Genomic DNA, 12,017 nt, shown 5'->3' on the forward strand with positions numbered 1-12,017 from the left:
GTGCAGATTACAGATTTAGGATTGCAGATAACATGAATTATGTATAGGAAACATGCAAAGATGGAGCTTTGAATTCAAGGCATGAAGTAATGCAAAATACATCAGAGAAAGACTTAAATTCAGTCACTGGTAGAGCAAGGTTGGAGCCAATTTGTGTCAGTGTTTGTGCGCGTGTGAGAAATGCATGCCACCTAATTCTACATTCCACTAGTGATAACAATGCAGATACAACAAAAGGCCTTGGGGCAACAATCTAGTGATTTTGCCTCGAATATTAGCTAAAAAGTCCTTTCACCTGCCTCCCAGCACACAGAGGGTGGGGGGGAGGGACCGGTTTGAGGGGCGGTGGGACGGGGTTTGGGAATCAAGGGACTGGGGTGGCCTGAAGGCATCGGCCCAAATCCAAATAAGCGCAAGTGATAAAGCGCAAACGAGGTGCTGTAGGAACAAATTACTCTACACTGATTTCCTTTTTCAGTCTTACCTTGCTCCTGTTCCTGTAATGTGGAACAAGATATTCACAAGAAGATCAATCTCAAAAAGCTCAAGACCATTTTATCTATCTTTAAACTCAATCACATGCAGAAATCAGTGAGGTAAGTACATTAAGTGGGAAAACACACATGCACGACTTTTCGGTCGGGAGAGCGGCGCTGCAGCTTTTAACTCCCTGCATCGTGCTACAGCTGACAGTTCAGCAAAGATAAAAGATTTATCTTTCTTCTTGTAAGAGTGACACACAATTCACCAGAGAGTGAAGGTGTTTGTAACGCATTCAGGAGTGTGTCATGTCAACAAATTTGTCTCTGCGTGGGTAGGAGCACCTGCCAGATAGTGTCTCGTGGCACAGAACATGCACATCCCGGTCTTTAGGAACACAAAGGCAACACTCAAAAAAGAGCAAGCAGTGCTCTTGATGACATTAGTTGCGAATTTGAAATGCACCCAGAAATCAGCTGGGTAGAGATCAGAAACTGGGGCAGCAGACTTGTGACACGAACCAGCAACAACTGAATGAACCAAAAGGACAATGCGATCTGAGGAGAGGTGATGAGTGGAACGATAGACAAGTGGAGGCATGGACCGGAGTCCATGTTCTCCGGTCTTGAGAGACAAGACTGGAGAACATGGACACAGAGAATCATATGGACTGAATAAAACAAACTCAAAGAACAATAGAAAACTAACTGATACAAAACAGAAAAAAAAACAAATGAGAAACTCCGAAACTAAGAACGACATCTCTATATGCACCACTCTAATAAAAATATTGAACTCACATCAGAGTGTACTCTATTCAGCTTACTAGTCCATGCTAATTTTGCTAGTAATACAGGATGCTAAGGATTGATCACAAAGTCACCTCCATACGATTTAGACATCAATTCTGTTTTATAGCATTTTTCTTCTTCACATGCACTTTTAGTTTCATCCCACAACAGCACAGGTTCTTTTGAAAACAAAACTTCATTTTGTTGCTTTTGGAGTAATGAGTACTTACTGTCTCGGGGCTGTTTCAGCCAATGCGTTTATGTTTCACTGTGGAAAAATGACATTGTCTCACCAGCTTCAGTTAGCATCTGCACAGGGCCTTTTTGCTTTAAAGTTGACACACCACAAAACCTGTCCATCTCTGGGACACACAACCCGTCTCCTTTCTGAACAACATAAAGGTTAGATGTTCAGTTTGTATACTTACATTTGTGTATAATTGTTTGAACATATGAATGTGGCAACATTAGGCATCTAGAAATCTAGAAATGCTACCCAAGGATGAAGCAGAACTGGTGGAGGTCTACAATTCTGTTTCTGTTTTCTTTGCTTATTCCTTCAGATTTTGCTGTGTGTGCTAGTATTATCTCAGCCATATTTACGCCTCCCTTTAAAATGTGTTGCATACATTTTAAGGGGTGTATACCTCTCGAAAATCTCCAAAGATTCTCCCTCTACGATACTGTACTTACTTAAAAAAAACTGTTTGCCCATGAGATTAAGAACAGAAGATCCATGAAGCACGGATTTCACATTAATTATAGCATGAATCATGTGAGTTTAAAACGCATTCAGTGCCGTCTGCCCTCATTTATAATTCCATAAGAAAGCAGATGGCGTTTAGTGAGTGGTTACTATGAAAATCTGATGTTACTCCTGCAAGATGATAGATACTGTAAGGTCTTGAATTATTAAAAATATTCTCTTCAGATCTCAGCTCTGGGCTTGCTGATTCACTCAAGAAAAATCTAAGGGAAAATCATATATAAAGACGACATAGCTAGTCTTTATATAGCGAGGACAACATTGAGTAAACACCCTGGATCCATTGTCTAACAGACCGCAGTTTTCAAAACTCAATATTTATACATTTAAACATTTAACTTGCAACAATAGGAAAATATTCCATGAATAATTAAATAAAGCTAATATGCACAGTGAAGAGAAATTCTTTATCTGTAATCCTTTTGTGATTTTGTTGTACATTTCCATAGACACGGCCTTAGGGAAACCAATATGTGTGGATAACACCTTTAAAGACACCCCCAAACTGGCCCAGCCCCTGAGGAGACCAATAGAAAGCTGTGTTACCAAAGTCCCTGCAGAGACAACAACCCATGTGAAGTGTGAAACCCCTCGCCAACATGGATTTAAGTTTTCAGAGACGTACATCAGAAAGAATGGAAATATTCGGGCTGAACAAAACAAAAAAGGAGAAGGAGGAGAATGAACGGACAAACCGCTGTTTGAAAAATACTGTTCGATGCGGTGGAGGGATGGTGGTGTTTTCATTGCTGACATCAACATAAATTTTCTTGGCACAGTTCGCCTTGCCCAGCGTGGGCCCAGCACTGGGAAACTGCAGAGGAAATTCTCCAAGCCGCAAGGGAGAGGAATCAAAGAGCCGAGGCTCAGAGACCTCTAACACACTGAACTCCGCGCTGACCCCGTGGCTCTCTAGCTCACTTGTGCGCACGTAGCAGACACATGTAGTGATCGGCTCGTGTAGGTAGCTTACAGGATGCAGAGAGTGGAAGGTGAGCACATGCAAAAACGGCACCTCTTCAGCTCCTGGTCTGAAAGCATTGGGGTTGGTGTTTGGGAGTATTGGCATCTGCACAACCGAGCAATTGAATAGAATTTGTGTGAGATCTCTTCATGTTTTTGTTTTTAACAAGCTAAAAATAGATATAAAAAAATACTGGTATTTATCCAGCTACAATAATCTCTTCAGACTTTAGTTACTCTTTGTGTAAATCCAGTGACAAAGTAACGCAGCGGTGGTTTTAGTCAAAGCGTCATAGCAGCCCATGCTCAGCATACACACCGAGGCTGAGGTAACGATGATGTAATTAGCCCTGATTTCCTTGAATCTGTGGGTGATCAGGAAGTGAGACATGGTTGGCCTCATCTGTACCTTCTGAGAGCGGACGCGTTCACGTACGAGCGCACTGTGCCGTCACGAGTTGTTGGGGACTGTACAATAAATGGCCGCTCTATTCTATATCCCAGTGAGTAACCTTTCCAAGCCGGCGCCTCTGGAAAGAAGAACCTGCACAATGGTCACCCATAATGAGAAGCTCTTCCACGCCACCACACAAACTCTGACAGTTTGAGCATGTGCGGCGTGAGCAAATGCCACAAAACGCCAAAAACATTTTTATTTTTTTTTTGGGAGGGGGAGAAGGAGGCGGATTGTTGTGTGAGTACCGCGCCACGGTTTTGGTTTGAGATTCCTCAACCAAGAGACCATTCTGTTTTTAAGGCACCAGGTGAAAGAAGGGGCAGCTGGCTGGACCTGAATGAATGCTGTTCGCTCTGACCCCTGTTTGTGTTTCTGTGGAGGTGGATTCACGTTTGAGGGTGCGTGTCAATAGGCAGAGTGTCCAGCGAGGGTATAGGGAGGGCATGATGAGTGGATAAAGCAACTTTGTGAGATGCCAAGACAAAAACGCCTCAGTGTGAGAGGAAGAGTCAGAGGTGAAGGAAAAAAAGAGGGTTTACAATGCTGCTCAACCATGACATGTTCAAATCTTTCTTTTTAGCGTTGTTTTTTTTTTTTTTTTCCTCCCTGTCATGCTCCATCACCCCCTCCTCATTAATGGGACACCAGCAACATATTTTAGAGTGAATTATTTTAGACCAAATGTTCAAAATGGGTTTAAGTTTATTTATTTTTTTTTTTTTTGCAACTATGAAGCTATGAATATTTAATTTGTGCTATTCCAAACATAGAATTTCTTTTAAATAACAGAAACGTGTTGTGTCTGGTGTGGGAACACTTTATATGAGTCACCTTTTGCAGGAGTAACAAGGCCCCCAATCAGAGCTCTGAACAGATGCTAGGGCCCACTGAGGTCTGTCAGAGTGTGTGGACTGTTTTAATCCACTCTGCTGGAAGTCTCCTCTGTAGGATTGTGCGTGTGCGAGCTGTGTGAATGTCTGGGACGGTGAGCACGATAAGCCACAAGCAAGATAATAGCCGCTTTGGGCGATGATGTCACAGATCTTTCCCAGATATTCAGCCGTTTGGGTCAAAACGCAGCTGAAAAGAAAAAAAATGCTAAAGTTGCATTTATGCTTTTGATCGTCTACATATGTATGAACATTTGAATGAGATAGCTGCAAGATTTGGCAAAACAACAGGTATGAGGTTTTTTTTTCCCCTTAAAATGAAAGCGACATGCAAACATCAGTCCAAATATCTGAAACGTGGGAATTGCATTTTGGATTCAGCCCTCTTGATTCACATCTGTAAGTCTGTTGGGTTGTGTCTCCACCAATCTTGTAAACCAAAAGACTAAATCATTTCGCCACTCTTCTTTGCAAAAGAAGAAAAGTTAGTAAGGCAGCCAGGCCAAAAAGTTCATCTTTAGTCCCATCTGGTCAGAGCATCTTCTTCCATCCACAACATTGTATATCAGACAATGTCCTGTAGCATCAATTTTGAATATGTGATTTCCAGTTTGGAGATTACGCATTACTGTGTGTTAAAGGCCATGAGTACATTTACTTGCTCTCTGCTCCATTATTGTGGAAAAGGGAGGTTGACTAGAGGTCTCCAAATAATACAATTAAAGATTGACCACAGGGTTCAGTGCTGCTTATCAATACACCCAGCAGGGGAGCAAATGCTCGCTCAAACCAGGCCCTCAGCTTTCCGCAGTATGTGGAGTGGCAATTTATCCTATCCTTTATAAAGAAAGAAAAACAGCAAAAGAATAGGACAAAGAAACAAATATCTGGCCGTCACCGGTTGCTGGCAGACAGATTATCAATCAGCGCTGTTGCAAAGACATAATCCCAACTCAGTGGAAAGGACAGGTGTGTTTTAATATGAAGTTCCCTGAGACGCTGTGTTTTTGCTGATGGCGTAGTTATACTCCATGGGAAGCTTGTCTAAAGCAGAGCCAGCCTGAGAGATTGGACTTTTCAGTGTGGGCCACAAGGCACAATAAACCAGGCCTCGACCGTGCAACAAAGTCCCAGAGCTCTATCCTCTGACTGACTGGTTCGCCACTGACCGATGCTGTGCCTCGCTCACTGGCTCGCCAGCTTCCAAAAACCCTGAACGCCAGAAACCTAGAGGCTAAAAACTATCATACATAAACACTGGCCCCCGGGCTTGGTGTGTGATCTGATCATATGAGTGTTCTCTGTAGAAAGACAATGCGACAGACTGCAGGGAAGAAGTGAGCGTCAGTAAGTGAGGCATGTGTCGGGAGCTGCAAGGGTGCCAAACAGAGTGGAACAGAGTAGCCGTGTGCATCCTTCTGTTGCCCGGTGTGCAATGCTCTGTTGGCCTTCAGTTATCCTTCAGGAAAATACGAAATGATGAGAATGGTTAAAAAATGATAAAATGCCATTGAATTACACCAGTGATATAGATATCAGGTTGAATATGTCATAACCTTGCTTTGGTGGTTTAGTTGAGTTGTACCTCAGTTCACTCTCTCAGTTGTCAAGTTTGACAAGACTACAAGCACTCATCAGATTTTTTTGCAAAGAAAGCTTTGCTTTCATTAGTTTGGAGTTTGGTCCAATGGTAAGGAAACCTCTGGCTGCAAAACACTCTGCCAAATGAATTGTAGTGAGTTAGCAAGTTAAAATAACAAAACCACTATTCAACCATTCTGAAGACGACAAACATCTGGATAAAAGTTCACTCACTTTGAAATATTTTAGGCAGACGTGAGAGGAAACAACAGGTGAAAGCTGACATGAATACATCAAAGAATACGTTTTTTGTCATTTTTGTCCACAAAATGTTAATTGGAACCACAAAAAGAGCACAGTGTCTGAATTATCAGCAAGTCATATCAAAGCAAAGAGAATGGAAGATAACATTATCCTCAACAACCATCTCTCTTTTGGAAGATCCTCAGATAAAACCAGATGTGCATCAGTAAATATCAGAATTCAAACCCAACACCTTCTTACTTCATGGCAACAATAGCATCTGTTTATTTTTGTAAGTTAATAAAGACCAATAATTTGGTGAAAATAAGAAATTAATAAATGCAATGCTTCAAATATATTAAAGCACTTGAGTGCTCATTTGATTTTGTTGTGAGAAATTATAGTGCACTAAAGTCAGCAACAAACAATTGTGGGGCATGTTTCCATTTCTTTTATTTATAACTTATAAAAAAGCATAAGCAAAACAACTTTGCTCTTCATTAACTCTACCAGATCTTTGACCTCATCTCGAAATCCGATTCGGACGTTAACACGTGACGATTGAGGAGTCCCGTTCTTTAGCCTGCGTCCCTGTGGAGCTCCATGGATGTGTGCGACAGAGGGGCCCAGCTAGCTGCAGGCTGTCTCATCTGGACCCGAGAGGGCCTCTAAGAGGGAAAATAAGCAGTTCAGCAGCAGCTGGACAAACGGACTATTATGACAGGTGGACAGCATACAGACGTCAAACACACAAACTAATGGACTGACGGTGTTACCCAAATACACAGGTGGACACAAGATACTTTTCCACATGTGGATGAAACGGCACCTGCCCTGATAAGAAGGCCTGAGATGAAGTCAAATACAAATTCTTTAAAAAATAAAATAAAATCTGTCTTTTTAGCAGATGAAGTCTACATAATACTGCAAATCATCAAATGGGAACACAGAGGTGGGTTTTAAGACATGGGGCATGAAACGTACTTTCAAGAGTGAGTATCCTTTGTAGGGCTAAATGAGCTCCCCTTTAAGAGGTTCGAGGTTGGGCAACCGCATGGGGGTGTTATCCCCCACCCTCTAAATGCAACCCTAAAATGGCGGATTATTTTTAAGTCAAAGAGACAGTCCGAGGGAGCAACTGAAGGGTTTTGAAAGAGAATCGGTGGCAGTCTGGGTTTTGTTTGGGGTACGCCGAGCCGTGTTCTGTACTGACACGCTCAGTTCCACTTGGTTCCACTCAGATAGCCCACAAGAGTTTTAACACACTCAAGCATGCACTAATTAAAAATCCACACGCTGCATCAATTCGGCCCCAATCGATGTGCTTAATTAACTCATCTATACATCACAGCGGCGCAAGATGGATCCTAATTTTTGACACAGCCAGCGCAGGAATATTAACTATTTTACTTGACTTTAAAACTTCCCAGGATGTGTTACAGAAATATGATTTACATGACTAATGTCACCCAACACTTTCTTTTTGATTAAAATCATTATCTTTCATCGGGGTTTTCCTTACCTCAAATTGCAGTTCGTCTTGCAGGAGGTGCGGTGTAAATTATATATAGTAGTTCATATCTCACTGCTTCCCTTACCTAATTAATTCACCCTGAGAAACTTGAGTGAGGGAATAGTTTTACCTTCTGTCCCTGGTTATTATCAAACTGCCCCCTGGAATATTTTCTCACCTCAGCTTGGTGGGGAACTTGGGATTCTTAATACAACCCCTGCTTCTTCAGGAAGTGTTAATTTGATAGCATTCAAATATCAGAGGAGGCAAAAACAGGCCATTAATAATTTGTGTGACTTTTCTAAATATAAAGTGATTTTTTAAATTTTTTTATGTTTTTCTCCCCACATGAAACTTTCTTGGAGCAAAAAGGTAACAACTCCAAGCTGAACTTTACACTTACGCCAGAAAAAAACAAAACAGAACAACAACAAAAAAACACAAGTTACATTTAGAAAATGGCAATAATTAGATGTGCTTACAAATCACATCTAATTATACAGATTTAAGAATCTCAAGATAAAAATGTTTTAATTAATCTAACTTTTAAAGTTCAGATTGAAGTGCTTAAAAAAACACAAAAAGAAGATTGCATATGTCCTCAGTCGTCTTTTCTTCTTTGTCCAGTGCTTCGTTCAGTCGGATGCCGGGGGCCCCCGCTCGGTCTCTGCGCTGCTGCCCAGGTCAGCTCCCCTAGAAGCGAGGCTGCAGCTTTCTCTTCTGTTTGTTGAGACAAACCAGAATGGAGAACCTTGAACATGACCCATGAAAAGACCCTTTTATTCTCAGTTCACGAGGATCTCTCCAATCCTTTATGTCTTTCTCTTTGTTTAACCCTGAATATTTGCTGAGTTTCTGCTAAAAGTCCAATTAGGTTAATTTGAAACAGTTGGTGAGAGAACTTTATCTTTTTTTTTTTCAGAGCATCAGAGATAACTAACCTAATTAAGACTCGACTTCTACCTCTGTCCTCTTTGAGGTTGCAAATTAAGAAAAGAAAAAGAAAACATGTCATAGATTAGGTCTGAGATTAGATTGCTAAAGCAAACACAAGAGGGAAGACGGTACCTTTAAATGGCTTTCAATTGGTTAGTTCTCTTCCCCTAAGGGCTTTCATCACCTTCGCCCTGTAAAAGACAAATAAGAGGTACACCAATTGGGGTCTTGGAAAGATATTTATACCCAATGAACTTTAACATTTTTTTTTAAACTTCCCATAATTGTTTTGGGATTTTATGTAATAGACCATGACAAAGTCACACATAGGAAGAGAGTGTTCCTGTCAGATGAAACCAATGCAGGAATTTACTTACTGAATGCTAGAAGTTGTGGTTCATGTTTGTAAAGAACAACGAGAAAAAGCTTTCAGTGTCTACATAGAGACATATATTGAAAGACAACAAAGAAATTGTTTTACAAAGTAGAAATACACTGAACTTTTGCACATTTTTAAAACGCGAAAACATTCAAGAGGTCTCAATAACTTTGCAAGACAAAACAACAACACATTTTCTGCTATTTCACGGCAGATAATGCGCTTGGAAGAGGGACGATGTGCTGCTTTATCCACCTGTGATAGCGCAACATGATTTATGGTGTTTTTGTAGAAAAAGGCCGTTAGAGCTTATCAAACTTGTGAAGCAACATGCAGGTTGTTCCATTCAGCTGAGTGACACTCAGAAACACACAAACACACAGAGTAAACACAAACAACAGGCCTGCTGAGTTTGGTTTACTCCCATCAGCTGGCCCTGACCGGCCACACGGACCACCCCGACTTCTCAACTCCCTCTCTGTCGCTGGGATGGGGTGTGAGAGACAAGGCGGTGGGGGTCTGGGGGGGGGCTGCATGGGGATTTGGTGGGTAGAATTGAAGAGGGGGATGGGTGGAGCTTGGTGTTTGGGTTGAAGGCATACTCCCCACCAAATTAAAACCCAATCAATGAGAATCTCTCAAAGCCCCTTTCAAGCTAAACCCTCTTGCAGAAACCATAAACACCTCTACCCAGACGCTCCTCTGCTCCACTTTTGGACCAAACTCACAGTCAGTTTTCCTCCAAACCACACAAAGTTGACTTCATTTCGCATTACAACACAGCGGGGATTAATTCCTGAACAAAGACAAGTAAAACCAACCTGATTATTGAGTCTTTAGGCATTAATAGATTTGTGTTTGCGGGAGCTGTGCAGGCCGCCTGGAATCGGCTCAAACATTGCATCATGACTACAGACACATTTAGAACAGTGACACATTTAAATCTGTATTTCTGTTCTTCATGACAAAATACAAATTCAATTTGCAATCACGTGGCAGCTATAAAAACTCTTGCAGTTGGCACAGTTTTCCTTGTGCTACATCTGAAATCTTTGCGCTATTTCAATCGTTCAAGCAACAAATTGTTTACTCTTTCCAGTCATGATGGCTCTGACTTCTGCCATGTATACCCTTTATGAATTTTGGAATATTTAACTATTTCCCCCATAAAAATAAACAGATAGAGCCTCTTGTGCTCTTGGCTAAGAACTTCCATTTGCTTTTGGCTAGAAAGACCATCCATCCATCTTCTACACACCACTTATAGAATGGGGACAGAGTGGTCATTGGGCAAGAAGCAGGCTACACCACAGACAGCTCACTTGTCTGTTCCAGGCCGACATAGAGACACATAGGACAAAAAGCCATGCAAACACACATATGTCTACCAAAGCTACCAATAATGACTTTGGACTATGGGAGAAAGCCGGAATACCCGGAGAGAACCTATACATGCACAGGGAGAACATGCAAACTTTATGCATAGAGATCCCAGACCAGGGTCTGAACCCAGGACCCTCTTGCTGCAAGGCAACAATGTCACCAAAGACCCGTCAAATTCTACATGGCTTCACAAGAGCAAAGTTTCATTCAGTTTTCATAAAATTCTGCTTTTTTTCTCACCTAAACATGTCAACATCACCTGTTCTACTACTTAGATTCTGAGCTTCTTGGTTGAACAGGTTTTGCAAAACAAATTCCTCCTAATGTCACTCTTTGCTCAACGTACTAAATCTTTGAAATGTATACACCAAAGCTTTATTTGTTCTATTTTATGGTTCTTAAATGAAAGTATCTTCAGAAAATGATTCTACAAGACTCGGAAGCAAATCTTTATGGATGTCAAAACCAGATTAGGTTCTCAGGTTCTTTATTTCGTCTTCTTCAGCTTTTTTGCCTTTTGAGCACCTGACACACCAGATGGAAACATTTCTTCTGCAGTTTAAGCTTTTTTTTTTGCAGATTTCAGGTAAAACTTAAAGCATTTTATTTATTTTTGCAAATTGTCTCATCAGTTCAACATGTAACATTGAGACAGCAAACTTCTAGTTACCAAGTTCATTTGCTGGCTAAGCTGGTTTTACATTTGAGAAGGCAGTATTAAATATCTCAAATAAACGTTGTAAATCTGTTTTTTTTTGTTTTTTTTTACGATGAACAGACACACAAAGAAAGAACTGTCCAAATATTTGTGAGTTGCACCGTGCAGCTATGCACTCACAACATGCTTCCACACAAACACACACACTCGCACATATACATACACCACCTGCTGAAGTAGAGACCGGGAGAGTCCTTACTGGCTGAAGCCTAACAGTGGGGAACAATTAAACCAAATCCCAGCCTTTGATCACTTGGTCATGTGAACATGACAGGTGACCATATGGCTGATAAAATGCAAATGGTAATTGGTGCTTAAAGTCTCTAGATCCATAGTGCAATGAGAAACGAGGAGAAGAAAGGAAACAAAGCAGAGAAGTCATTTGATAATTCAGTTTGAATATGTCCTCCCACCACTCACATCCGAGATTCGAATTTGCCATTTTCCTTTTTTTTTTTCCTTCTTCGCCTTTTAATACGCACCGCCTTTTATTTGAACCCCCTTTTTTTTAAGTCGTTCCCCTGCAAAGCAGTCATTTTGTAAGAGCCGGGAATAAAAGTCCTTCATGCAAAGTAAAAGAAGAACAAAAAGATCATCAGACTTTTACAGCTGGACGGGCAGACAAGAAGGAAGAGGGGCTTAATAAAAGTCAGCAACCACAAACAATGGGTTGCAGATGCTGGCGCTGTTGTTTCTGAACAGTACACGGGGGTGAGAGAATGGAAGGTGAGGTCACATACATATTTGTGGCAGGATGCAGGAGAATGAGCCCACTGTGTAAAACTGGGGAACGTCTCGCCGGGTAACGCATGCACTCACCGACTGCACATGCAAGCACAAAAACAAACACACAAAGCTCTGAGAGGGGATAGTGAGGCCCAGAGGCAGTTTCTATCTGCAAGCAGCAGGGGGAGCAG

The 12,017-nt window shown here is 41.4% G+C and overlaps 1 protein-coding gene across 7 annotated transcripts in view; it reads right to left on the reverse strand.

Annotated features, from left to right (window-relative positions):
• The window catches only part of LOC103479141 (uncharacterized), a 120,263-nt gene that overhangs the window by 58,843 nt on the left and 49,403 nt on the right, over window positions 1-12,017 (reverse strand). For 4 of the 7 annotated variants that reach the window (XR_001776177.2, XR_535903.3, XR_535904.3 and 1 more), the window contains 2 exons: window positions 8,753-8,811; window positions 6,608-8,404 (listed from right to left, as the gene is read on the reverse strand). The exons of 2 other annotated variants lie outside the window; for them this stretch is intronic. The gene's annotated coding sequence lies outside the window, so the exon portion shown is untranslated. Of the gene's footprint in view, window positions 1-6,607; window positions 8,405-8,625; window positions 8,657-8,752; window positions 8,812-12,017 lie in introns of those variants that run through there. One more of the 7 variants, XR_014085194.1, reaches the window with a different exon arrangement.

This window comes from Poecilia reticulata, chromosome 2 (assembly GCF_904066995.2).
Source record: "Poecilia reticulata chromosome 2, P_reticulata-male-v2, whole genome shotgun sequence".
NCBI lineage: Eukaryota > Metazoa > Chordata > Actinopteri > Cyprinodontiformes > Poeciliidae > Poecilia > Poecilia reticulata.